This window comes from Triturus cristatus, chromosome 2_2, assembly GCF_964204655.1.
Source record: "Triturus cristatus chromosome 2_2, aTriCri1.1, whole genome shotgun sequence".
NCBI lineage: Eukaryota > Metazoa > Chordata > Amphibia > Caudata > Salamandridae > Triturus > Triturus cristatus.
In genome coordinates, this window is record NC_140582.1 from 16,950,344 (window position 1) to 16,976,868 (window position 26,525).

General features: G+C 49.2%; 1 protein-coding gene across 1 annotated transcript in view; it reads left to right on the top strand.

The window, feature by feature from the left end:
- LOC146861759 (trypsin inhibitor ClTI-1-like) overlaps positions 1-26,525 on the top strand; it is a 555,664-nt gene that overhangs the window by 141,015 nt on the left and 388,124 nt on the right. The gene's annotated exons all lie outside the window — the stretch shown is intronic.

The window sequence follows — 26,525 nt, forward strand, 5'->3', positions numbered from 1 at the left end:
CGCTGCATACTGGCGCTTTGGGGGGAACCGCAAGTTGAAATGCTTTAGGATTATGGTCACTAAATGCTGATGTGCGGACCTCTCTCCCGTTATAAGGGGAGATTGAACATAATTGTAGACCCAGGTCCGCACCCGATATAAGTAGGTATGGTCGTAGTGGCACTGGTGGAAACTACATTTTCTAAGTTGTGGACTGCCAGATATGGGTACAATAGGCGTCCCCTAGAGTCCATGGCATCAACATCTGCTTCCATAAGGAGGGGATCGAAAATAGCGGCTGAAAAAGACGGCAGTACGCCCAGTTTGGCATTAAAATCACCTGCCAGTATTAGGTTAAGAAGTCTGCCGACCTGAGACTCCCTATCAGAAAAGAAGCCAATTAATAAGAACAGACCCTCAAAAAGCAATTGACTTCTTTTTGAGAAGACATTATTGTAAAAGTTTACTACATAAATCCTGCCCAAATTAAATCAAAGGGCTGTGGCATGTCTGTTCTAGTTACTATGGGATGAATCTTGCAGCCGATATCCACCATAAATCAGGCTTCTTTCTTTTTTTTTTTTAACACGCTTTATTGGTGACTGCCATAAATCATGTTCTTTTCAAAATATAGACATGCAAATACAGTCTTTTGGTTTTCTCCCATCAGGTATAATTTACGTCCCCAGACATTTATGCCATTCTGATTTCCCCATGTTGCATTGGAGAGGAGTCCTGCAGAGTGCGTTATTAATTTGAAAGAGTACATTGATTAAATTCAACCCCCAACTAATCCCCCTCCCTCCTATCCCACCCTAACCCTCTCCGGGTCAGTTGAGCTGCCACTACGTCCGTGGTAGCAGGTGATCACTATTGGAACGTCTGCTCCGGGGTTACCACATACTGGTCAGATTCGTAGCCTCCCTGGTCCTCGAGCCGTACCGGCCCGAATGGACCCACACTCTGTTTTTTAGATTGTTGTGGTATCTGGTGTGGGGGCCAGGTCCAGTGCTTCCAGTGCAATCAACGTGGCCTCCCAGTCTAAGGATATGTGTCGCTTCCTCAGCCTTCTCTCCTCCTCCCTCCTGAGGGCCGCCCCCTCCGCCCTACCCCATTGGAGCACGTCAGCCTGCCACACCATGACCGCCGGGCCTCTGGGAGATTTCCACCTCATAGTGATCACTCTAATTGCTAAGATAAGGTTAAGATCCACAAACCTGAGCCGCGCCCTCTGCACTTTGGAGCGTTTGCGTAGGCCCACCAGGCAATTTAGGGCGTTGTCTGGGACCGGTAGGTGTGTTGCTGTAGCTAAGGAATGCCGTACTTCCTCCCAGTATTCCCTCAGTCGAGGACAGGACCATAGCATGTGGATAAATCCTGCCTCATCCTCTCTACATCTGGGGCAGCTATGGTGAAGTCTGGGAACATACGATGGAGCCGCTTCGGCATAAGGTACGATCTGTGCAACACCATCGGCTGTATGAATTTAAGACGTGCATTGCGCGATACTTTTTTAGAATGCTCCAGAATGCATTTCTATGCATGGTCTGTGATTTCCACCCCAGAGTCCGTCGTCCATTGCTCTATAAGGGGGGTAAGATCTATTGCTGCGTGCGCTCGTACTCCAGTATATAACCAGCGCACCAAATGTCCCCCAGGTCCCATGTAGTATAGGAGGTGTACTAGGGTGTGCTGTGGGGGTTCAATACTCTGTGGGGCCCAAGTGGCTCTAATGTAGTGTGTGGTAGCGGCGTGTAAGAGGTAGAGGCGTGGCAGCGCCCCCGTGGCCTGCAGAAAGGTATCATGGTGCATCAATGTGCCATCCCCGAAAAAGGCCCCCACCTCATCTATCCCGCTGTCCGCCCAATCCTGGAGTCTAGTCTGTGTAAGTCTCCCCTGTGGTGTAGGCATGCCTAATAAGGGTATATTCCCAGCATATGGGGTAGCCACCGACGTGTATGCCAGTGCCTTCTTCCAACACATCAGGGTAGTCCGCAGCAGGGGGGTGCAGCCAGGAGGAACCCGAGCCCTCGGCAATAATAGGGTGTGTAATTCCCCTCTATTCAGCCTCTGCGGTGTGAACCCAATCTCGCCAAGATTCCTCCCCGCAGTCCATTAGGACAGCCACTGGAGTTGGCTGGCATAGTAGTATCCTCTGAAGTCAGGGACCCCAGGCCGCCACTCTGCGTCCCCAGCTGAAGCTTCCAGCGACTTAACCGTCTCCGACCCGCGCCCCAGATAAGAGTTAGTAACAGGCTGTCCAGCGTATTAAAAATGGATTGTGTGATATGCACCAGTAAGTTCACAAAGTAGTAAAGCAAACGAGGCAGCATCACCAACTTTGCGATGGTGATCCGTCCCATGACGGAAAGGGGCAAGGAGGACCAGAAGCTCACGCTGGCCCGGAGCCCCGTTATTGCCCTTTGGATATTGCCGTCTATCTAGTCCTCCTGCGTTCGGTATACCTGTATACTGAGGTATTTAAAGGTGGTGGGGGCCACCGTGAAGGAGTAGGTGCCAAATTGCAAACGAGTAATGTGTGCTGTTTCTTGAAAGAAGTAACAGGTCGATTTGTCAGGGTTTATAGCCAGACCCGATACATGCTCGAACAGGCAAATATATCCGGGAGGGGGGCCGCGTCAGCTGTAAGGTCCCGTAGGTATAACAGCATGTCGTCTGCATAAATAGACAGTAAATGGTACACGCCGTCGATGCAGATACCAAGTTGGGCCGCTGATCTTCGAAGAGCCAGGGCTAGTGGTTCTAATGCCAACGCGAACAGCAATGGAGGCAATGGGCATCCCTGCCTTGTGCCCGATGGATGCTTTATGCATCCGAGATATAGCAGCCCGTTCGGGCCCGGGCCGTCGGAGACGTATATAATAAGCGAACCCATTGTAAATACGTTCCCGGGAACCCAAAGCGTCGTAGCGTCGCGAACATAAAATCCCACGATAGGGAATCAAACGCCTGCCTAAGGTCCAGTGCAATACATCCAGCCTGATGGTTAGTCCTTGGGGTAGCCGCCATTATCACGTGCAGCCGTCTAGTATTAAGTGAGGTGCTGCGGTTTAGAAGAAAGCCACACTGATCTTTGTGTGTAAGTGAGGGAGGTACGGTTGTATGCGGTTGGCGAGGGCCTTACTCAGTATTTTGTATTCCGTAGCCAGCATAGAGAGAGGTCTATAATTTGACATGTCCAGCCCATCTCTCCCCGGCTTGGGAATAGACATAACCAGCGCCTGCATCGTGGAAGCTGGTAAGCGTCCCGTCTCCATGGCCGTCCTATAGACGGTCTCCAGAGTAGGCACCAAGGACTCCGCGTAAGTAAGATAAAACTCTACCGGGAGTCCGTCCAGACCCGGTGTTTTATTACGATTTAAACCTTTAATCGTGGCCCGAAACTCCTGTTGGGTAATTGGTCCGTCTATGTTTTTCTGTACTTCCTCCGAAAGAGTCGGGAAGGGGAGGTCCTGGAAGAAGTCGGCAATAGAAGAGCCGTCCACCAAGGGGGGGGGGGGGTTAGGGGGGGGGTGCATATAGTGTTCCCAAGTAATCCCGGAAGGCGGAATTTATTTCCACCTGTGTGTGGACTACTTGGCCCGTCGTAGTACGGATGCTAGATATGATCGGCGGGTCGGGTCTGTCTCTGGTCATGCGGGCAAGCAGGGTAGTCGCTCTGTCCGCCTCCACATGCTTACGCTGCAGGTATGCTTTGTGATCTATTATTCTCAACGTCTCCAGGGTTTCCGCATGGTCTATGTGAGTGGACTTCAGCCGCTCACGCTTTGTAGGGTCTGCTATCACCTCCCTCTCCAGGGCGTGTAGTCTACTCTCGATATCTCTCAGCCTCTGGTGTGTCTCCTGGCGGGGAACAACCTTTACAACGCAACTTTTACAACGCACTACACTTACAACGCATTTTTTACAACGCAACATCCACTACAACGCATTCCATTACATCGCATGACACTACAACGCATTTTTAAAAACTACCTTTACAACGCATTCCATTACATCGCATACTACCTTTACAACGCATACCATTACAACGCATAATATTACATTAAAACCCCTACACCATCCAACACTTTCCCTACTGTTGCACCCCCTGGAGTTAGAATAGTAATTTTTACCCCTATACTATCCAACACTTACCCTACTGTTGCACCCCCTGGAGTTATAATAGTAATTTTTACCCCTATACTATCCAACACTTACCCTACTGTTGCACCCCCTGGAGTTAGAATAGTAATTTTTACCCCTATACTATCCAACACTTACCCTACTGTTGCACCCCCTGGAGTTAGAATAGTAATTTTTACCCCTAGACTATCCAACACTTACCCTACTGTTGCACCCCCTGGAGTTAGAATAGTAATTTTTACCCCTATACTATCCAACACTTACCCTACTGTTGCACCCCCTGGAGTTAGAATAGTAATTTTTACCCCTATACTATCCAACACTTACCCTACTGTTGCACCCCCTGGAGTAAGAATAGTAATTTTTACCCCTATACTATCCAACACTTACCCTACTGTTGCACCCCCTGGAGTAAGAATAGTAATTTTTACCCCTATACTATCCAACACTTACCCTACTGTTGCACCCCCTGGAGTAAGAATAGTAATTTTTACCCCTATACTATCCAATACTTACCTTAAATGCAATTTAATATTATGCGTTGTAATGTTATGCGTTGTAAAGGTAGTATGCGATGTAATGGAATGCGTTGTAAAGGTAGGTTTTAAAAATGCGTTGTAGTGTCATGCGATGTAATGGAATGCGTTGTAGTGGATGTTGCGTTGTAAAAAATGCGTTGTGTGTATGCGTTGTAAAAGTGTGCGTTGTAACGTCATACATCCCTCCTGGCGGGCCCCCACCAACTGTCCTATCGTCGCCCCTCTGATCACTACCTTCAGGGCGTCCCATTCAATCAGGTGCGATGTCGCAGTGTTCCAGTTATCTGCTAGGTAATTAGTAATAGTGTCAGAGAGTGTGGCGCGGAATAGGGCGTCTTCTAGCAGGTACGGGTGTAGCTTCCAGGTAGGCACCGGGGTAGGCACCACGCCCCATTGAAGTGTGAGCTCCAAGGGGCTATGGTCGGAGAAGGTCTTGGCTAAATATGTGGAACTATGTATTTTCACGATAAGTGAACTGGAGCAGAGGAACCTGTCTAGTCTGGTGTGCAGGCCATGCACCGGGGAGTAAAAGGAGTATTCCTTATGTGTAGGGTAAAGACAACGCCACGCATCCGAGAGTGTCCATCCACTTGCCCATGTGGTGAACTGGTCCACGATCTTACCTGCGGTCGTACCATGTAGGGGGGGGGGTGTGATCTATCCAGACCAATATCTAGCACCGCGTTCCAATCCCCTCCCAGCACCCATGGCATTCCGGCCCAGTCAACTAATGCTCCACTCAGCCTGCCTAGAAAGCAGGCTTGATCAAAATTAGGGGCATAGACACTCCCAAGAACCACCAGGGACCCATCAAGTGTTCCCTTCACCAGTATGTACCGTCCCTGATAGTTTACCCGGCGTTCCATCGGAACAAAGGGGACCCCATGACGTACCCAGATAGTCGCCCCTCTAGCGAAAGCAGAATAATCGGTGGAATATAGGGTACCTCTCCATTTTTTCCTCATTTTCTGCGTCTCTGAGTCAGTGAGGTGCGTCTCTTGAAGGAATGCTATTTGTGTCTTACGTCTGAGGAGGAATGCATGTATGCAATGTCTTTTCTGTATTGCCCCCGGACCCCTCATGTTCTATGTAAGCAGATTGTACGACCCTATTACGGCAGCAGTCCCCGGCATGATCTCATGTTTTAGCGGGGCGCACCTCCGTGCGGCCCCAGCGAGGCAGTACCGACCAGGAGACCCTTTTCCCCAACTGTTTGAACAGAACTTGGCACAACGCCTAAACCGCATTGGGCCCAACAATATTGCACAAATGGTACATAACAATTAACAGTGCATACGCTATGGGGGAGGTAGCCATCTCTATATCGAAGCATCATTCCTCAAATGGCCCAAGACCCAGTGGCTCAATGGTACCCTGCCTCCCGGGGGGGTGGAAAGTGTATTGCAGGGTAGGTGGGGAGCTAACATCAGCATAGTTAGAATCTCAATGTAAATCACATAGTCCCCCAGTAAGCGTCCTACGCGCAAGATAGCACACATCTAAATGGATATGGTGGCAGAGCCCGCGGGCCGCAACGCGGCCCACCCTCCCCAGCTCCATCCTCGCACCAAACCACTCAGTGGACTATCACTGTGTGAAAGGATACATCAGTTTTGCAATTGCCGGGTTTGCGCTCACCGCACATTAAAGGCACTAGTAGGAGTCTCAAATGTCAGTGTCCCAACTTCCCGCCTTATTCATCCATCAAGTCATCTGCCGCTCTCGGCGTGATGGTAGGGAAGAGGACGATACTATGGTCAGAGTCTGAGTGAACCGTGCCATCCTCCGAGTCCGTGGCTGCCTTGTTCGAATCGGCGCGGAAGGAGCCGGCCACCGTCAGCGCCCCCCTCTGGTCCCTTCATTGCTGTTCCGAGTCCTGCGAGGAGCTCTCCGGGCCAGCAGCTAGGACCTATGCCCATGATCTCCAGCCACTCCTCCACATCCGCTGGGCTCTCGAAGAAATGGGACTTCTTGTCGTGTATCACCTTCAGGCGTGCCGGGTATAGGAGCGCATATTTAAGTTGGGCAGTCTGTAACTTTTTCTTTACTGCCTGATAAGATGACCTCTGTCTCTGTACCATTGCAGTATAGTGAGACACGATGGTTTTCATGCTGTATTGGTGTTCGTTCCTTAGCCTTCTGAAGGAGCATGTTGCGGTCTCTATAATTAAGTATTTTGACAATGAGAGGTCGGAGCGGCGCTCCAGGTCTTGGTTGTCCCGTTGGTATTCTGTGCGCCCTTTCGACGCAGAAGTAGGGAGAAAGACCCTCCTGGGCCACATGTACCCAGAACCACGTTTCCATGAAGTCAGCCGCTCTATTCCCCTCGCAACGTTCCGGCAGTCCTATGACGCGGATGTTGTTGCACCGGTTCCTGCCTTCCGCGCCCTCCACTCGATCCAGGAGCGAGGCAACCTGCCCCTAGCCGCTGCAAGGAGGAGGAGTGGTCGGCCACCGCAGGAGCGAGATCCGCAAGAGATTGGCCGTGGTCTTTGACTGTATCAGCCAACTTGGCATGATCCACCTTTAGCAATGTCAGCCCCGTGGTCAGCGTACCCATCTGCAGCTCCATCGCGGCCCTTGAGTCCCGTATCTCCTGCAGGATGAGGTCCAGTTTATCGCAGCAGCCGCCATGGGTGTCCCCTGCAGGGGGGGCCACCGGCCCGGTCCGATACTGTCGGGGGGGGGTCAGTACTCCTCTGTCCCTCCTTAGTCTTGGTCCTCCCCATGTTCCCACGTCGCCAGCGGCCCAGCAGAGCGTCCTTGTAATTGATCCTATGGGGGTACACTCCCGCCCCCAGGGCCAGCGCCGCCAGACCCTGCTCCTTAAGTGTATTTCAGTAGGGGGGTGGGAAGGAGGGGGGCCAGCTCCACCACCAGAGCGTTCCGGGCACCCGCCAGGCAGCGCACGCGTCGACTCCCTCAGCAGGGAGACACTGCACATCGGCTTCCAGGGCCAGCCAGGTCCTCCCTCACCCCTCCTCCCCCCTCGACAGGTTCCCCCACAGCCACCTTGTGCCTCCAGCTGTGGTCTCCATGTGGGTCCCAGGGCCTCAGTAATTGTCCCTCAGTCTGCTGTACTCCTTGAAAGAGGGCTCCTTCAGTTATGGTCCCAAGAGGGGGAGGGGGCCCGGTGGCCAGACAACACCCCAGGGCCCTCCAGTCTCAGCCTCCAGCCGACCTCACGCCCGTGGCTCCGGAGGTAAGGGGGTTCGCATTTCAGAAGGCTGCCCACCTCATTTCATTCGGCTCCCAGCCGCTCCCCAGTGTCTCGTCGATTCATGTGTCTTGCCTCCCGGCTGCCCGCCGCCAGCTCCTCGCTCCTGCGTGGGGAGAGGCGAGCACCCGGCCCCCAACTCACCGCCGGGCTCAGGTCCTTTCCGCAGAGCTATCTAGTGAGGCGGGCTCGTCTGTCTCTCCTCGACTTTCGCCTCCGACTCAGCTCTGTCTTTGGGGCCGGTGGCAGGAAAAGACCTCAATTGTCACAGTATTCGCTCCGGTCTCCAGCCCGGGGGGGAGGGGGGGGGGGCGTCCTCAACGTGGCGGGGCCGAGCGGCTCCTCAGCCCGCCGCAATCGGCCTCCTTGCCTGCCTCCGTGGCTCGTCTCCCCTCCTGGGCTGCCCCCAACCGCTCACCGTCAGATCCTCACTCCTTCCCGGAGCCCTCCGACGTCCGGCAGGTCACCCAGATCCTCAGGTGCTGCTCCGCGTCTCTCTGGTCGGGTAAGCGCACAGCGCGGGGGTTCAGGGAGGGGGGGCCGCCATCCCAAGCCCCATCGCGGTCTGATGCATCAATCTCGTAGGGCGGCTCGCGTCGCACTCTAGCTCCTGGCGCGTCACAGGGCAGGTAGGCCCGATCTCGTAGCAGTCGCTCCGCCTCTCTCCGGCAACCTGCGCGTCGGTAAGTCCGCCACCGGGGTTGAGGGACTACCGCTTCCGCAAGCCCCCATCAGATATAGCCGTGAAAACGGCCCAGAAGTGCCGATTCCCCCAGGGAGGGTCCAGAGCTCTACTGGGTCGCGCCACTATTGCCGGCAGTTAGCCACGCCCCCCGCCATAAATCAGGCTTCTAATCCCTCTTTAGCCCAACCCACGGGAGAAGGAGTGGCTGGGAAATAAAAACAAGAGAATCCATCGCACAAAAACTCTGTTGTGGCCAATGTTTCTGGCATGAGACCACAATCATAGCTTTTAACAAAGGACTGCCTTCCCTCAAGAATAATTTTGGTAGCTAGGCCAGAAACATTCCATCTAAGTAGGTTGATGTTGGAGGTGCTCAGGACCCCGCTCTACCATCTCTGGGTCTATATGGGGCAACATAACGGGATCAGAGGCGGATCCTGTACACAGTGAGTCCGGAGTTGCCATCAGCGGAGAGATTGATACACAACCGAGGGGGAGGGGGGCAGTGAGACGCTCTATGGGCTACAACAACTGAAGTGCAAACTCCCTCCCGACGTGTGTCAATCATTATCTTTTAACCTTACATATTTAATGGTACCCCTCCACTCCTTACAGTCATGCGCTGGAAAAAGTTGGACATATATTCTCCTTGGCTAAAAAAAAGTTTGAACTAGTGAATTTGCAATCCCTCAACATGTTTTCACATCAACAAATATGTGCATATATTTTCCTGTGCAAAAATGGAATTCCCAAAAGCTTGCTGGAGAATATGGATTCCAGTCCCGTTTTGTAACTTGTGAATTCCTGAAAGTCATACATTTGCACCATTTTTAGGTCATGGGCATGTGGATGTACTTTAGCGACATTTTTTTAAAATGGGGCTCCACTTTATTTTCACATTGCACATGATGTTGTCCTTGAGGGTTTTGTACAGATTGTATATTAATAACCATGTTTTATTAAATAGATCCTCACGGGGAGGCTCGAAAAACTCTGTACCACTTTTAATGCCCACATTAAATTGAGAGAATGGTGATGATGAAATGGCCACATGGGTTATTATAGAGAATGGTTTCACCTGAAGTAATCAATAAGCAATCTACAACTCAAATGTATGTTTTTTAAATCCAATACAAGTCTATTTCATGGATTAAAATTGGAAATACACCTCAAACGGTAACAGTAGTGCATGAAGATTAGTGTAAATTCCACATCAGCATCAGACATTTATTGTTGACAATCAAGGCACCTGTAATGCAACATCCATGAACATAGCAGCTATAAAAGTTTGGTCAAGTACAGCCCTCATACAATGGACATTGTTGGTTGCGCCTGCTTTCCCATATAATCCATCAGGTACCAAGACCCACCGAGTGCCCTGCATATTCTGCTAAGGCACAAGTCTGTGTGGTAGTCAGGGGCACTCCTACCTCACTACTGTGGAGGGGTCCAACTTCTACATCAATTTCCAGTCAGCTCCAATGATTAGCTTTGGCGTTTCTGCTCCCTTCTACACCCAACCTTCCCACATAGCCAAATAGTAGGCAAGCAAGCCCTAACTATCCTTAGGCTGAGAACGAATCGGCATTTTTTGCCAGTATTTATCGAGTCTCTCTTGACAATAGACTCAATTTTTCAGCCATGCCTCTATCCGAGGGACAGCCCCATGACTGCTATGCATCGCTACCCAGCACTTGGCAAGAAGGAGTAGCAATGCAGCGAGTTTTCACATCCCAGAAGGGAAGTCCATGACATATCCCAGGTTGGCCTTTAACAAAGTGCGCTGTAACCCCAAGCCTATCATTACAGCAATTGTGTCAAAACCTGCGCTAAAAACCCGGCCACACTAGGCTACTGCAATGCCATATGCAGGATATCCGCTCCACAGTGCCTGCTTTGAGAATGCTCAATGAGGTCCATCTTGTGGAAAAGAGCAGGTGTTCGATACATTTTATGGCAGTACTTCACATAGATCAGGCGGAGCCAGTAGTTAGGTGACAGAGTGCCAGTTTGAGCACTGCAGTATCGCAACAGTGCAGCTGTAAGCTCAGTATCTAGGGCAGTTTGCCATGCCAGTTGGGCTCTTGGGGCAATAGGAGGCTACTTGTCCTGTATAGTGAGGTATAAGCAAGTTTCTTGTGTGAAGTTAAGGTAAGGATCATCTCTAGCACATGCAGTTGTGGGGGTGCATGGGGAAACGTTTTATGTATGGACTTAGAAGTGGCTCTTAATTGATGATAAAGCATTATGTCACACAACCACAATTGTAATCTTTGGAATGAAATTCATAGCATTCATCCTATTAAATATTCACAGATTGCTCATGGCTTGCTTTACAGTAGACAATTTGGTTTATAGAAGACAACACTCTTGTTTCTACAGCCAACGTGTTTTGACCCTGCGACTGGCAGGCCTGGGGATTTTGGACTAGTGTAATAGAGGCTGTGCTGTGATAAGAAGTGTGGTATTTAAAAAAGTAGTGCATAGATAAAACGGTGATTTCAGTGATCTTCTTGGCCTTAAGCAGTGGTGTAAAATCCAGTATTTTTTTTTGTAAACAAATTTTATTCGTCAAAGACACATCCAGCGAAGCTCTGTGACCCAGAGACTTCAACCATATCAAAAGACAACATACCAGTTTTGACATTTTTCTCAAGAAGTATCGTATACAGACTACAAAAGAGACATGCAGAACCAAAGCAGTCCCCTCCCTTAAAAAAACATAACACCACCCCCCACCCCACTCCCCCACCCATCGCACTGTCCATCCAGTCAAGGCAGTAGATCTATGCACGACTACTATTCTGTTCCGTCCATGACCCATACCCCCCAGACCCGGCTGTGCCTGGTACTCCAGTGTGCCATGCCTCTTTAAAGCTAGAGGGAGATGGTCCACCACCCACCCAACTATTCCTCCAATATGGGCTCTAAGTCCAGTCCCCTGTAGTCCGCCCAGCGCTTCCATATTTTATAATGTTTACGGGGGCAGCCCCTTGCCACATAGATGGGTGCCTCCAGTCCCATACAAAAATTGAGACCGGTCTTCCAGACAGATAGTGAAGGTGCGGCTGTCGCCTTCCACGCCCTCGCTATATATTGCTTGGCTAGAGTAAAATCCAGGAGCATCAGATGGCGCTTATAGACATTGCCCCCTATATCCTCCATCACATGCAAGAGCACCAGTTTGGGGGACCGTGGGAGATCCCAACCCAGCACCTCTGACAGACAGGTCAAGACCCCCCGCCAGAACCTAGTTAACACAGGGCAGTCCCATATCGTGTGTAGCAGCGTCCCCTCTGCATTCAGGCAACGGAGGCAATGCGGAGAGGCCACCAGGCCAAAATCCAGTATTTTGTAGAAAAAACATTTTATTGGCGTCTAAAAGTCAGCATAACATAGACAGAACACATAGAAAATCCAACATGAGCTACAGGCACAGACTGCTGTAGCTGGTTACAGTGAGCTATCTCCAGAAAGCAGCTGCTCTGGACGCTGTTTACAAATCTATTTGTCCCCTCCCTTCCTCTATCTTCCCTAACTGCAGAAGGTCAAACTCCACTTCTGTACCTCGTCCCCTAAAACTGTAGCAATTTCGGCACGACTCCGCCTAGTACAGTTAAAAATCCTGCACAGAATATATATAACAGGGCCTCAATTGATGCACATGGGGGGGCACACGGATGGGTCTTGTAGACGTGGGTGCTCCCAGCCGGGCATTTTCATACATATCCTCTGACATTGCAGGTTCATTCAGGAGTACTGGCACAAGATACACTCAATCATTAGCGAAACCCTAGAGATTGAAATCCGACCGGAGGCACCTAGATGCCTCCTAAATATCTGGGAACCCACAGATCTCAATGCCTATTCAGTACAATGGGTTACACTTGCTTGCATGATTGCAAAGAGAAATATCGCCCAGCTCTGGGGGGGCATCCAAGGCACCTACAATAACGGACTGGAAAAAGGACCTGGACTGGTGTATGCAGCGAGAAAAATCAGTATTCATTGCGAGGGGCTGCCCCCAGAAATGGTCCAAGATTTGGACCCCCTGGAATCTATATAGAGGCGAAATATGTACCCCCCCCAGACTTCATGATGTATATGTCTCCCCCTCTCCGTGACTTCAAAAATGTCACTACACTTTGTATTGATAAATCCTTGTGCTTGCATCTGCCTATGCTGTAATGCTGTGATACTATGCCTTGATGTCGGTGTTTTCTAAATAAAAAGAGTTTATTAAAAAAAAACTCCACTTCTGTGGCCAAGCAACATGCCTCAGACTCAAGGTGTTATCCCAGGCCTTCCGATTCTCCAGCTGAACTTGCCCACCCCTATGTTTTTGGTGAGTCAGCTTTGAGCAGCAATTGTGGTCATGTCAATGAAAGAGACCCAGTGCCTTCCAACGTGGAGGCAAAGCCAGTCAAGGTGCCCCTGCTCAGGTTTTTTACTAGATTTCTCAATTTTGCTTCGAAGGCTGGGTGAGACCCCTCTGTTACTAGTCACACGTTCCATCGCCAAGATGTCCCACAGTATACAATGCCATAGCAACGCCGGCCGGCAGTCTTTTTCCCCCCCCCCCAATGGTACACTATAGTTCGTTTTGCAGCCCCAGACATTGCAGACTCATATGCCACTCGACTTTTGTTATTCGTGTCAAGTTATGAGGTTTAAGGCCAAGAAACATCACATCCGGTGTAGCGTGTATGGGGTTGTTGACGACCTCCTGGAGTAATTTTGTTACTTCCTAACAGAATGGTTGGAGAACCGGGTATCCCCACCAAATGTGAAGTGCATCTACCAAAGTCCTGTATGACCTCCAATCCTCGGTTAGGCATTGTGATACATGTGGTGCATCACACTTTTAAGTGGATTTTCCGCCCCAACGAGGAGGTGGCAGCTAGTGGTAATGCCTGCTGCAACCTATCTTGTTTTTTCTGTGTCACTTGAGTCCGTGGTCTCTGTTTCCACTATCTATTATGTCACTACTCTTGTGGGGCCTCGTGCCAACAGAGGTTTGTAGAGTATCAAGATGGTGCCCCTCGTGGTGGATAGTATAGGGAATTGTTGACCAAAAGGGATTTTGGTTCTAGTGGCTCCTGCTTTAAAGTATGGTCGAGTAACCCAATGCCTGAGTTGTGTCGAAGTACAATTGTTCAGTGTCTGGAATGTCATATGATTCTTACATTGCTGAAAGGACTTGGGCGTCTGTGTCTTCTACATGTCCAAGATCATTTTGTAACCTCCCTCTCTCTGCCTAAGGAAAGGATGTCACTCAGTGGCAGTGGCTTTTTTTTTTATACTAACTTTTTATTGAAAAACTGGCATGTTAAACAGCAAGGATCCAGCATTCCACATGTATGTAATGGCATAAAGTGCAATAAAACATTAAACACTTCTTCATCACATTGCAGCATGAATGCATTCGGGAATGGCACATTATCCAACATTGTCAACCCCCTCCCCCCGACGGCTCACATATTTCCCCCCGGAACGTATTCCAAGGCCCCCAAATTTGACACCACTTCTTCGGCATCCCCTGGAAACATAGATGGGTATCTCAGTCACCATACACCAATCCATGTCTCTGGCCCATTCCGCAATGCTCGGTGATGTCGGAGCCTTCCACAATCTTGCGATATTCCGCTTGGCCACCATGAAACCCAAAGTGACCCATAGCCTCTCTTTGGCCGTCAGTTCGGTGGGGTCCCATGCATTTAACAAAATCAATTTAATGTTGCATTGTAATTGTTGCCCCAATATTTCCCCCATCATTGCCACCACCCCCTCCCAGAATTGCTAAATCGTCTCAGATTCCCAGAGTGTTTGGATGAAGGTTCCCTCCTGCCCCCAGTGTCGTGCACAGCTACTATCTTGGGTGTATCCCATATGAACCAATGTGGGACCTGACAGGTAAGTCCTATGGAGGATTTTTAGCTGAACCAGTCGGAGTCTGGAGGAGATGGCAACTTCTCGGGGTGAAGCCACTGCGGCTCGCCACTCCGCGTCGTCCAAGCCTTCAACATCGTGGTCCCATTTACCTCTTAACCGTAATAGGGGATCGGACATATTATTTTTTTTTTTTTTTTTTTTTTGAAACCGTTTATTGCAATCTCAAATATATACAGGTATGGGCCTACAACCTTCCGGCCGGCCGCTAAAGTGACAGAAGCAAATGACATACATACAATAAGGCACTTGGCTTTGCAGAGACGCTAAGGCAGGAGGTATCAACAACGTGGGCCACATGACTCTGAGCCCACAATACGGCTTCGTTTTATACAACACAACAACATAAAACCACACCCGCAAGGCAACCCGCAATCGAAAGTAACAACACGTGCTCCTCAAGTGGGGGACCCCAACCATCCACTGAAATCCAGAGAGGGGAAGGGGAACAGATCCGGGACTGGGAGAACACTGTGCCCGGGGCTGAGGGAGGGGGTCAACTAGGGGGATGGAGCTGGTGAAGCGGGAGGCAACAATGGCGGCTCGCAAATACCCCCGCGGTAGGCGTTCCAGGGGCCCCATACCTTCACCCATGCCCCAGGCTTACCCCGCGCCACATACACCACCTTTTCTCGGAACATGCACCAATCCATATGTTCTTTCCAGGCCGACACCGCCGGGGGCCTCTGGGATCCCCACAGTTGAGCGATGTCACGTTTAGCTATCATATATCCCAGAGTCACCCATCGCGTCTGCGGAACCGAGTAATCGGTCGGTTCCCACACATTCAGCAAGCATCTCCTCGCTTCAGGCAACAGCGCGACGTGCGTAACCGCTCGCAGGACCTCATGCATACCACGCCAGAATCGCTCCACCCTCGGACATTCCCACAGAATATGCAAAAAAGTCGCCAATGCACCACACCCACGCTTACACAATCCATCCTCAGCATAGCCCATACGCAGAAGCCTCGGCCCCGTCATGTACACCCGGTGGAGTATCTTAAGCTGGACGAAGCGAAGGCGAGCCGGGATGGCCACCTCCTTCGGAGAGGCCACCGCGGAAATCCAGTCCTCGTCGTCCAACTCCAGCCCATCGGCAACCCAAGCCTCGCGGAGGCCAGTCAGTAAGCCCGAGCGGTCATTAATCAATTTCTTGTAAATGAGGGAGATCGTGCTGTCCGGAACGTGGCCATCTAGTACTCTATCCTCCAGGGGGGAGGACTCCGGGATGGAGGCCACGTCTGGGAAGACGGAACCCAGTGCGTGACGGACCTGCAGGTACCGAAAGTATTCACTGCCCTGCAGCTGAAACTCCGCCTGCAGCGTCTCGAATGTTTTGAATCCTCCCCTCGTCCAGAGATCGATCGGACATATTATTGATAAGTTTCTTGTAAATGAGGCATATGGCCTTTTCTGGCAAATCGCCATCTAGAATCCTGTCCTCGAGAGGGGAGGATTCTGGGAGGTCCGTTCCCTACGGGATAGCCAAGAGTAATGCATGTCTGATTTGAAGATACCGAAACTGTTCAGAGCTGCCATTTCAAACTCGTGACGTAATTGGGAGAGCGGTATAACATTCCCGAACTTCCAAAGGTCCCCAATTCTGGAGATGCCAATGGTGTCCCATTTATCGAACCCCAGGGAGCGCGATAGCCGACCTAGCTGGTCACAATGCCAGAGTGGCGTTGCTTGAGTAAGTTTGCCCTCCCACCCCAGGTTTTTAGTAGCATCCTTCCATATTTGCACGGCGTGTTTGGTCGGGCCGGACAAAACATTTTTCTGAGATTTTGTGTGCAGTGCGCCCTCAAACCCACCCCCGGGGAGGAGCCATCGATCGATCCGATATGCCGGGTCATCGTGCCGCCTATAGGTGCATTGGTTAATGGCAGCGAGCTGCGAGGCCCAGTAATATCTTTTCATGTCGGGGAGTCCGATGACCCCGACGAACCATCCCAGTGTGAGTTTGTGTGTGGTGATGCAAGACGACCTACCCTCCCATAGCAGATCTCGCACCGTGCCTTCCAGTTCTTTAAAGTATGACGCCGCGACCGGAAGGGGAGTATTGTGCAACACGTACAGAAGAGGAGGGAGGGACATCATTTTAAATAGGGCAGCACGTCCCAGGAGGGTCAAGGTGAGCGATTTCCAGTGCTGGACATCAGATTTAATGCGCACTAGTGGTGGCCGGAGGTTGGTGTCATAAAATCGCGTCAGGTCTCTGGATACCCAGATTCCCAGATACTTGAAGCCTTCGCCGGCCTCCGTCAGCAGGCAATGTCGGGGAAGTAGAGGACTTTGCCCACTAAGAACGTTCAGCACCGACTTGGACCAGTTAATCCGGTAGCCTGGAATCTACCAAAAATGTGGAATATATCCATCACCACGTTAAGAGACGCAGCTGGGGAGGCGAGATAAAGCAAGATATCGTCCGCATACAATAATATGCGGCCCTCCCACCCATAAGTCCATTTAAGGCCCCGAATGGCGGGGTCTTGCTGGATCCACACTGCGAGAGGTTCCAGAGCGAAGGCAAAGAGGAGCGGCAACAGGGGTCAACCTTGCCTGGTGCCCCTACCAAGAGAGAAGACAGAAGGGCAGTGGCTTTTAATGAATAAGGGTTTATGGGGATGGGTAGGTCAGCATCCCCCTGGTGTGAACATATCTATTGCACGTTTTTTATAATGGTGGCTACAGCGGTACTGAGGAATGCATTTGGAGGTCTGTGCTGTCTCTCCAGCCATACCATGTACCCATAGATGTCTCTGCACTATGGCATGGTCCATCCACCTCCAGTTTTTCTCTAATAGCAGTGGGAACCACTCTACCACCAACCGCAGCTGTGAACAGGAGCCGCTGGAAAGTCCAATCCACCCTAACAAAGGCCTTAACTGCATTCTGCAACAACAGTGTTCCTGCTATAGCTTTGAGAGGCCTTTTCTATCAAGTGGATGCCTGTTTGCCTGACGTCCCTGAATAAAACCTCTCTGATCCAGGGTACAGAGTACCATGTTTAATTATTTCACCTGCACCTGTATGTATCATGGTGCCACTGTTCAATCAAGGTATTGGTTGATAGAAATCACAATGCTGAGCATCTTTGTTCGGTTTAGGTATGACCGGCATCACAGCCTCACGCATCTTTTGAGCCACGGTCTCTGTGGTGCAATGATTGAAAAGTGCGGTGAGTTTCAGGACCAGCTTGGATGAATATATTTTATAAAATTGATACGCAAGGCTATCCTGCCCCTGGGTCTTCTAAAACTTAAAGGTTTGATTGTTAGTCACACCTCCTCAGGAAGAACTAGGCCCTCCAGGGATTCCTTCAGGATCCCATTAAGCTTATTTTTCTGTTATAGCAGGAGAGGTTCCTCCATAGAGGGTTTCGTAAAAGACACAGAATTCGTCGACTTTCACTCTGTCCGGTAGTGTTTGGGGTCTAGAGGCTGTGATTATTTCACAGACATACTCCTTTTTTTTGTTTTCCTCTCATAAGAGTCGAGCTAAGGACGTGCCCACTTTATCCCCCCCTGTATACGATCAGTTTTTCAATTGGAGGAGAGAGAGCTCTGCTTTGATAGTATAGTGCATTCATAGTTGTCCTCTAGTTGTGGTGAGCTCGTGGGTGAGCCCCTAGGAGGGGCTTATGTGACCGCTCCCATTCCAGCGCCCTGATCTCCTCAAGTTTCTGGACTTCCAACCTGCATAGGTGCCTATGTTCTGCTGCTATGAAAAAACCCTCTAATGATAGTATTGAAGGCGTCCCACACACCAGTAATAGGAATCCCCCTTTATTGTGTTCAAAGTATTCCTCTGTTCGTTGCCCTACTTCGTGTTTGATAACCGGATCCCTAAACAGGGAGAGGTGGAGTCTCCAGTTTCCTAGTGGCCTCCAACACACCATCACTAGGCAGGCTGTGATTGGAGCGTGGTCAGATACTGAGATCAATCAGATTTTAGCCGTCCAGGTCAGGCCTAGCAAAGTGTTTCTCAGTAAAATGTAGTCAGTCTGCAAATGGGTATTGTGTACTTGAGAGTAGAAAGTAAAGGCCTTAGTCGCTGGGTGTGACTACCACCAGTCATCCGTCAAGCCCAGCTCATCAAGGACTCTCTTCAGCTTCTTGAAGAAAGCTCCTGCCTGTGAGTTGTGTCCCTTCTCCCTGTCTGTTTATAGATGCCACACCATATTGAAATCCTTGGTCAGGATGATGTCACCTCCGGCCACCTCTGCCACTTTGTCCAGAAAGTTCACTTCAGACTATTCCTGGACCGTGTTAGGGGCATTAATTGTGGCTACAGTGAGGGTCGACCATGAAATGCTCCTATAAGGATGAGATATCTGCCGTCTCTGTCCGTGTGTGTCTGCGTGACTGTCATGGAGAGATTATGTCTCTAATATATCTCTACTCCTCATTGCTTTGTGGTGGCAGAAGAGTGAAAATGTGTGGGATATGCCAGATGTTTAATTTTCCCCTCGTCTTTGCGCACAAGGAGGGTTTCCTGAAGGCATCTGACATCAGGGCTAGATTCTCGTAGCGTACGCCAATGAGTTGGACCTTTGTAACACATGTAGCAATGGTTTGCGAACATGGTGTAGCTCAGTGTTACGTGTGTGATCGGTTTGATGAGCACAGTAGTTTCTCCCCTCCCACCCTTCTAATTAAATATCAAAACACAGAAAGAAACAGATGTTAACTGCAGCCACGGTCCATGCAGGTAAGGACGATGACGAGGGAAAATAATTAATTTTCCTTCGTCATCGTCTGTCAAAATCCGCCCGACCGCTCTTACCTGCACGGTCCGTGGCTGGTTAACTGTTCGAAATGGGGCTTCTGGTTGTCTAGGGTTTGCACCTAAGCCAGGTAGACCCCACCACTCTAGTAAAGGTAAGCTAGCAACACATCTAAGATAACCTGTGCTCACCATCTGGTAGCTTGGCACAGAGCAGGCAGGATTATCATTAGAAGCAATGTGTAAAGTATTTGTGCAGCACACAGAAACCCAATGAATACACCACAAAATGACTCCACATGGGTCTAGAACAATTGAAGATTTATATCTGAATTAAATATGACCAAAACGTCAAAAATCCAATTACTCGATCAAGACATATCACCTTTAAATGAATCAAGGTTAAAGCAGCGCTTTACAATTTGAGCATTGTCACAGTACGCATAGTACTGCAGTCCTAGACGAACAAGTGCGCTTCTAGAAGAATTTAGAGTCCCACTGTGTGTTCGGTTGTAGGCAAACGAAAAGTGTGTTCTCCCAACTGCGAGGGGCACAGCACAGTAATGCAGGGACCGCTTGAGTTCAATCTAGTTGACCAAAGGAATAACTTTTACACATGGCCACGGGGCTGGCAAGCCGCTAGAGGTCAGGGCTTGCCTGCGACTGCTACCGGTGCCGGAGTAGGAGGGGGGCTGCAGGGGTGTAGGTGGGCCTCCGACACGGAGCATGCGTTGCTGTGCGCTGTTCCTCTCCTCTGCAGGCAACGGAAGGCTTGTACGTTGCTGTAAGGCCCCTCAGGCTAGGGATCATTGCAGGCTCCATTGACACCACTTAGCAACTGTGTTGCTGAAGGGGGGGCACGCTGAAGGATTCCCTTGGTGCAGCGTTGATTTCAGCATGCCCGCTCAGCTGAAAAGGGCAGCACTGTTTTTTCCTGCAATGCTGCAGGAATCGGAGGACCCAGCAGATGGTGCCTTCTCTAGGCACACAAATCAGAAAGGGTGATCGTGTCTTAGGCAAGGCGGTTGTGAAATAAGAAGGGCCACCAAGCAGAGTCTCTGCTAAGCCAAACACGGTGCGCTGAGCCGACCGTGATCATTCAGTATACGAGAATCTTGACTATTCCAGAGCAGAGTGCTGATGTTTGCAGCAAAGCTTTTGCAGGAGTGAAGTAAATGAAGCATGTTGCGAGGTCACTGATGCCCCCGAGACCTCGGGGAGAATGGGGGACACCAGCAAGCCCTTGGAGTCACACTGGGGCTCAGTCCTTGGTCCTCTAACAGGATGGAGGTCAGCAGGGCAGCTCAACAACGCAGGGAAGCAGTTCCTTTGAACAGTCCGGCACAGCAGAGTGGCAAACTTTCAGTACAGCTGCCTTTACTCCAGCAGAGTTTCTTCTAGGTCCAGCAGGGTGCCAATTTGATTGGGCCAAAGCCCCAATACATGTACTCCAAAGTGACTTTGATGTGGGAGGTGACTTCAAAAGAGCCTTCTGAAGTACACAAGGATCCCTTTCAGTTCCCTGGCTCCAGACTACCAATAGGGTGTAAATCAGCCCTTTGTGTCAGGGCAGGACGCAACCTATTCAGATGTGAGTGTGAACCACCTCTCCCTGCCCAGGAAGACTATCCGTATGCAGTTAAATGCAGATGTAGCCCCTGTCACATCCAGCCCTTTCTGTATTGTGGCTGTCTAGAGAGCATGCACAAAGTGTAGCTGTCACCCAGCCAAGATGTGTATTGGAGGCAGGCTGCAGGCAAACGGATCAAAGGTAAGAGCAGAGAAATGTCCACTTTCTAAAAGTCCAAAAAGAACAATTGATGGACAGAATGTTGAACATCAAACATTCAGCCCAGTACAGAGATCTGGGCTTAAATCTATCCTTTTTTTGCTCCCCAAGCCATTCTAGTTTAAACCCAGTCATATGCAAATCAGTCTTGACCCTGCTCCCTGTGGGAACAGTCCAGCCTGAACTGCCAGGACAGGCCCTCCCTGGACTGGAAACAATCATCCTAGGACCGGTTTTGTGATTTCACCCCTTATCAGCCAGGCTAGCTTGACTCCAGTGGCATGGAGAGCACGGGACCAATGCCTGGGCATGCCCGTCCCACTCGGGTGACAAGTTCAAAAAGAACAATTGATGGACAGAATATTGAACAATGTCAAACATTCACCTCAGTACAGAGATGTGGGCCTTAATCCATCCTTTTTTGCTCTCATGCCATTCCAGTTTAAACCCAGCCATATGCAAATCAGTCTTGACCCTGCTCCCTATGGGAACAGTCCAGTCTGAACTGCCAGAACAGGTTCTACCTGGACCGGAAACAAGCATCCTAGGACGGGTTTCTTAGTTTCACCCATCATCAGCCAGGGTAGCTTGAGTCCAGTGGCATGGAGAGCATGGGATCCTCGTCTGAGCATACCCGTCCCACTCGGGGTGACAAATGCAAAAAAACTATTGATGGACAGAATGTTGAACATGTCAAACATTCACCCCAATACAGAGATCTGAGCCTAAAGCCATCATTTTTTTTTCTCCCATGCCATTTCAGTTCCAACCCAGCAATATGCAAATCAGTCTTGACCCTGCTCCCTTTGGGTTACTTTTTAAAAGTGGCATTTCTTAAACGGTTATGTGAAATCCAATTTTATCACTAAAGAGGATTTATTATCACCATTCCAAAGATGGGCCCCAGGTCCAGCTCTTCTGGCTGCTGCACTGTTCTTCCTTCCTGTTTTTCTGAGTGCTGTTTTCTACTTTGACCTAATTTTTTTGCCTTGGTTTTGCTGCTTTCTCCTTCATTTCCCCTCTTTCTGAGTGCTTTATCCTGCTCTTGCGTATTTTTTTTTTTTTACTGCTTTCTCCTTGCTCTCCCCCTTTTTTCTGAGTGCTTTCTCTTGCTTTTCCCTTGTTTTTCGCAGCTTTCTCCGACAAGCAGCTAGCAACTCCATCGCCTTGAGACCCTCATGGGTGATTTGCTGTTCTTTATATATCCTGAATGATTGGTTGAAGTAGTTACTCCTTCCCAATCAGGAATTACAACTTAAAATGTATTTTAAGGAATCCCCAAGGATGACTTATGAAAGGAGTAGGCCTCACTGCAGTAAAAAATACATTTTAGCTGTTTGTCACAGCTAGAACATGTCAAACTTAAAGTACGTGTCCTGCCTTATAGTTTCACAGCACCTTGCCCTTAGGGTACTTAGGGCCTCCCTTAGGGGTGACTTGTATGTAATAAAAGGGGAGTTTTAAGGATTTGCAAGTGGTTTTAAATGCTAAGTTTAAGTGGCCGTAAACTGTGCTTACAGGCACTGTAATGGAAGCCCTAAGACAGGTTTGAAAGGCTACTTGCGGGGGTGGCACAACCATTGTTACAGGCCCACTACTAGCATTTATAGTACAGGCCATGGGGACGTGGGGTACCACTTTACAAGCGACTTACGGGTAAACTAAATGTGCCAGTGAGGTATACACCAATGTCACCATTCTTAGGAGGGAAGCACATGCACTTTGGCACTGGTTAGCAGTGGTAAAGTGCCCAGAGTCCTAAAGCCAACAAAAAGATACAGCAAAAAGTGGGAGCAAAAGGTTTGGGGAAGACCACCCGGAGGATGACAGGTCTAACACGTGTCCCCCCCCAGCTTAAAATGGGGAGTGCTACACAAACTCAAGGGCGTTCTCATCACTAAGGCAGAAAGACTTGGATAGACCATTGGCGTGCTTTACTCCTGGTCTGTTTTCCACCCTGTAGTCTAAACCCTGTAGAAAAATGGACCACCTCAACTATTCTATATTTTTATCCCTCATTTGCATGAGCCACCTTCGGGGCCTGTGGTATGTCAAAATCAGGAAGTGAGTGCCAAACGGGTATGGCCTCAACTTCTTCAGTGTCAAGACCACAGCAAAAGCTTCTCTTTCTATTGTACTCCACCTTTGTTCCAAGGGGTTTAACCTCCTGGAGATGAAGGCTACACGTTGGCCCAGACCATCTTCATTGAGCTGTGAGAGTACTGCCCCTGTACTGTGCTCTGAGGCATCTGTCTGAATGATAAACTCCTGAGCGAAGTTGGGTGGCCTTGAGCACAGGAGCTGTGCATGTGGCTTGCTTCAGTGAGCCAAGCCAAAAATATCTATGAGAAGCAAACCTTCCTCTCCGTGGTTTATCAAAAACCTAAGAGCTATCAAGCAATGCTTTGATGGTTTCTCAGCTAGCAGTCGAGCCATCGACCTGTTCATCGATACTGATTCACTAGCTATTGACAATCAAGACACTTTTGGAGAATGTACCTATCTCTGTTGAGCAAGTCAATTATCTGGTTCTTACTACTAAATCTGGATCCTCATCTGACCCTTGTCCACCTACAGCAGTTCAGCTTGTTCCAGATATCATTGCTGGACACCTCACTAAAATCTTTAACATCACATTTAGTACATGGAAATTTCCCAAACAATTGAAAAAGGCTGTTTAATAAAGGATCCTAATTTAGATCCTCAAGACACCAACAGCTATCGTCCCATAGTGGCCCGAGCCTGGTATTAGACCTATATGCTTCGACCTGTTCATCGATACTGATTCACTAGCTATTGACTATCAAGACACTTTTGGAGAATGTACCTATCTCTGTTGAGCAAGTCATTCATCTGGTTCTTACTACCAAATCTGGATCCTCATCTGACCCTTGTCCACCTACAGCAGTTCAGCTTGTTCCAGATATCATTGCTGGACACCTCACTAAAATCTTTAACATCACATTTAGTACATGGAAATTTCCCAAACAATTGAAAAAGGCTGTTTAATAAAGGATCCTAATTTAGATCCTCAAGACACCAACAACTATCGTCCCATAGTGGCCCGAGCCTGGTATTAGACCTATATGCTTCGATATTGCACGCAAATGCGGTGTTTTTAAAACAACTTGCTACTACGCTTCCCTTTTAACCGCTTCTGTGTTATGAAATTTGTGACTGTCTCCTTGAATTTGAATGCGTTTTAAATTACCGGAGAGAGGTGACTGCTAGTTCCAGTTAGTTCCGCTACACTCTCCCTACGTCCGGCACGCTGAGCGACGTCAATTCCTTACTGACGCGCTCTAGTTTACTTTCATGCATATAAGCAGAGGCGCTGCGCGGACGCAGTTGGCTGGAGCCTGGAATTAGACCTATATGCTTCTATATTGTACGCAAATGCTGTGTTTTTAAAAAAACTTGCTGCTACGCTTCCCTTTTAACCGCTTCTGTGTTATAATAATTGTGACTTTCTCATTAAATTTGAATGTGTTTTAAATTACCAGAGAGAGGTGACCGCTAGTTCCGGTTTGTTCCTCTGCACTCTCCGTACGTCTGGCACGCCGAGCAACGTCACTTCCTTACTGACACCATCTAGTTTACTTTAATGCATATAAGCAGGGGCGCTGTGCGGACACGCAGCAGATGCTTCGGCGCGCCTAAGACAAGCCTGTCTGCGCCCGTCAGTGTCCCAGAGGCTCACGGTATGCTGCCGGCTCTACTAGAAATCCTGCTCAGAGTTACCAGTACGATAGGCAGTCTCTACTCCTGCTTGATGAGACGCCTAAATGCAAATGTGACGGCATGGATCCTGGGGGAGATTTCACCCTTACCTGTGCTCACTGTAAATGGCGGGCTGTGCACAATACTTTATCTCTCATGAAGACTGACTGCTGTGCTGGGGTGACAATAAGGTAGGCCTGGGAGTAGGATTTAAAGCCTTTTTACTGAATACACGATCCCTGCAGAAACACAAACTCCAGATTTTTGATCTGCTGCAGGAATCTTCTCCTGACTTGTTGTTCCTTACGGAGACCTGGCTTTCGCAAGATTCCAACCCTACTCTGGAACGTCAATTACTGCAGGTTATAAGATCTTGAGATTAGATCGCCAGGTCGGAAAAGGAGGAGGAATAGCGATTATAAAGATAAATTTGTATGTAATCACATCACACTTGGTGAATTGGAGGGCACCGAATGCCTTGGCTTCCAGTGCACCTTATCAGCACAACAATCGTTAGCAGGTGCTTTGATTTACAGGCCTCCCGGCCCGGGTAAATCTTTTCTGAATTCGATCAGTGAGATGATGGCACCTCTGGCTCTCCGTTATAACCACTACATGATTCTGGGGGATTTTAACTTTCATATGGATATTCCCACTGACTCGGAAGCCACGTCACTCATTGAATCTTTATCTGTCCTTGATTTGGCTCTGGCAGTCCTGCACCCCACACATAATAAAGGTCATATCCTCAATCAGATCTTTACTAATACAACTCTGGAGGTAGAGGCTCCCCTTCCCTTGGTATGGTCTGACCATTATCTTATTAATTTCAGGATACCCCAGTTGGGAACGGGTCATCCGGTGACAGCTTTGAAGAAGGGTACTAAATTCAGAGCCTTCCACCGGATCAATCCGGTGACCTTAGGTGAAATGCTCGAATCCTCTACTCCCCATCTTCTTGGAAATGCTGAAAGCGCTGCTTTGTTGCTTGACTCTTGGTTGCTCCAGAATGTAATCTAAGACAACCGAACTTTCAGCTCCTTGGTACAATCAACTGCTCAAAGATAGCAAAATCATCTGTGAAAGGCTGGAAAGGAAATGGCAGAAAAACTATGATTTGGGTGCTAAAAGTGAATATAAACAATCACTTAAAAGTCATTATAATTAAGGATACGAGGCTAAAAAGAACTACTTCTTTAACAAAATAGAATCGTCCAAATTTAAAAGTAAAGAGCTTTTTCAAAATAGTAAAAGCCTTCACAAACCCGGCCTTGGAGACGAAGGCCACTCTAGCTACCTCCGATTGGCCTTTAGTATTAGCAACTCTTTTCCATGAAAAAATGAAGACGATCCAAGAGACTCTGAGGTCGGACTCGCCCTCGGACGGTGAAACATTAGCAGTGCCTTCCATGGTGCCCTTGCTAGGAGCCACCGATTCGCTGCGGCAGTTTCCCCACTGTCATTGGAAGCCTCCCTAGCTAGCATCAAAAGCCTGAAGTCGGGTTCTCCCTCCGACCCCTGTCCAGCAAAAGTGCTACTTTCTATAGACCAGGCAATGAATCCAGTGGTAAATAAAATTTGTAATACTTCATTAGAGACTGGACACATGCAATCTAGATGGAAGCAGGCAAAAATTCTGCTGCTGCTTTAAAAGGTGTCTGCTGACCCGAAAACACCAGAAAGTTATAGGCCCATCTCCCTGCCTTCTCCACGATGTTGGAGAAATATGTTAACTCGGTGGTTACTGACTATGTGGAAACCAACAGCCTTC